A 2639-nucleotide genomic window follows, 5' to 3' on the forward strand; every position below is an offset into this window, starting at 1 on the left:
CTTTTAACCTCTAGGTTCTATAACAAGTCCAAGAGCACTTTTCATCCTGAAGGTTATTTTTAAAAATCCACACAAGTGGCCCTCCTCCTCCACAAACATCCCTTTAGAGGTGGAAGTATTAATCAAGAATTGTTTTGTTTTGTGCTAGAAGTGTTTTATGAGTGTGTTTTGATTTCTTTCTTTCTTTTTTATCCGTGCACATTTGCTTGTTTTCTCAGTTGATGCTGATGTTTCTGGTTGAGAGATGGAATGTACCCCCACAGCTGGATATTCTCCGACTGGGCCCACTTTTATTCAGGAGCTGCTCTCAGGGGATGGTGCAGGGTTCCTTGCATTCTCTCTTCTCCTCCCTGCCTCCCCCCAGACCCAGCCCCCGGCCCCCGAATCTGCACTGGGACCAGATGGCTGCTCCTGAGCCCCTCCATCACAGATGGAAAGATGAAGCAGCTTCATTAGTTCCTTTGCTATTTTTTATGATATTTGTTAAGTACTTACCATGTGCTGCCTTCAAGGATCTTACAGATATATGATGCGGTAGAGAGGCTGAATGTATTGGGCAAAAAGAGATTTGGGGTGGTATTTAGATAACTGAGAGCTGATGTTGTTGTTGTCCTATGCTGTCAAGTCTTATCCGACCCATAGTGACGCCATAGACACATCTCTCCCAGAACGCCCCACCTCCATCTGCAATTGTTCTGGTAATGTATCCGTAGAGTTTTCTTGGTAAAAATACAGAAGCGGTTTACCATTGCCTCCTTCCGTGCAGTAAACCTGAGTCTCCACCCTTGACTCTCTCCCATGCCACTGCTGCCCAGCACAGGTGAATTTTGACTTGTAGCAGATTGCCTTCCACTTGCTAGCCACTGCCCAAGCTAGGAATGGAATGGACATGCCTCTGCTTGACTTTCCCTCCCATAGTTGAGACTGGTAGAGTACTGGAAACTCTCCAAGTGTGACCCTGAGATGTGGAGCGTTGATATACTATCAGGTAAAAGTCAAATTGTAGGAAGGTGTGAGTACTGCACAGGCTAGAGAGCAGCAGTGTGGCCTAGTTGATGAGCATGGGCTTTTTGTCTACTAAAGCCAAATACAAGTATATTTTGAGTGCCCATGTAAGGGGAGTATCATCTGTCACCAATTCCTGTCAGTCCTACCTTCACAACATTTCTAAAATCCACCCTATCCTTTCAATCAATCAATCATATTTATTGAGCGCTTATCATGTGCAGAGCACCGTCCTAAGCACTTGGGAGAGCACAATATAACAAAATTAGCAGACACATTCCTTGTCCACAACAAGCTTACAGTCTCCATCCAAACTGCTACTACATTGATCTAAGCGCTTATCATATCCCACCTCAACTACTGCATCAGCCTCCTCACTGATCTCCCTACCTCCTGTCCCTCCTCCTCCCTCCTTACTTCACTCTGGTCCTGAACTCCTTCCCCCTTCATATCCAACAAACAATCACTTTCCCCACCTTAAAAGCCTTATTAAAAATCCATTTCCTCTAAGAGGCCTTCCCCAATTAAGATACCATTTCCTCTTCTCCCGCTTCTTTCTGCACTAACTTTTCACTTGGATTTTCACCCTTGATTCACCTTGCCCTCAGCCCCATAGCACTCATGTATGTAACCATAGCATTTATTTTTATCAATGTCTGTCTCCCCCTCTAGACTGTAAGCTTCTTGTGGGCATGGAATGTGTCTACCAACTCGGTTATACTGTACTCTCCTAAGTGCTTTAGTACAGTGCTCCGCACACAGTAAGCACTCAGTAAATACAATTGATTGATTGATTGCTGCCCAGATGATTTTTCTAAAAAAATAGAGTTTACATCTCCCCACTCCTCAAAATTCTCCAACCGTTGCCCATCCATCTCCCCATCAAACATAAACTCCTTACTATTAGCCTTAAAGCACTCAATCAGCTCACCCCCTCTTTATCTAACCTCCCTGCTTTCCTGCTACCACCCAGAGTGTGTGCTTCACTCCTTCAGTGCTAACCTATTCACTGCATATAAATCTCATCCATCTCACCGCTGCCCCTTTCCTTTGTCCCTCTCCTTTCTGCCGTCTGGATCTGTACCCTTCCAGCACTTGATATCCCTCCTAACTTCAGCCCCTCAGCATTTAAATACATATCCATAATATACTGTAATGCCTGTCTCCACCTCTTGAGTGTAAACTTCTGGTGAGAAAGGAATGTGTATACCAACTCTGTTGTACTGTTGTCTCCCAAGTGCTTAGTACAGTGCTTTGCACACAGTAAGTGCTCAATAAGTACGACTGACTGAATGAATGAATACCATTGATTCATTAGTGATTTCCTATGTAGGCAGCTCCTCCAAAAGCCCGTTGTTGGGTAGGGACCGTCTCTATATGTTGCCGACTTGTACTTCCCAAGCGCTTAGTACAGTGCTCTGCACACAGTAAGCACACAATAAATACGATTGAATGAATGAACTCTGCAATCCTTTATTTCTTTACAGGACTTAAGTGCTTTAAGAGTCAATTTCTCCATCTGATAAAGGTCTTGACTCTTTTTTTTACAAGGGACTGTATGCTTAACGTTTGCAAAGCGATAAGAAATTCTCAAAAGCGTAGAAGTGCCAACAATTCTAAGATTGTAACTTGTG

At 43.9% G+C, this 2639-nt stretch overlaps 1 non-coding gene across 1 annotated transcript; it reads right to left on the reverse strand.

Annotated features, from left to right (window-relative positions):
* Positions 1 to 830: 830 nt before the first annotated feature.
* On the reverse strand, positions 831 to 968 carry LOC119948491. Its single transcript, XR_005456883.1, has one exon. It is a non-coding gene; the product is annotated as a small nucleolar RNA SNORA7 (small nucleolar RNA).
* Between the last annotated feature and the right edge of the window lie 1671 nt (positions 969 to 2639).

This window comes from Tachyglossus aculeatus, chromosome X4 (genome assembly GCF_015852505.1).
Source record: "Tachyglossus aculeatus isolate mTacAcu1 chromosome X4, mTacAcu1.pri, whole genome shotgun sequence".
Classification (NCBI taxonomy): Eukaryota; Metazoa; Chordata; class Mammalia; order Monotremata; family Tachyglossidae; genus Tachyglossus; species Tachyglossus aculeatus.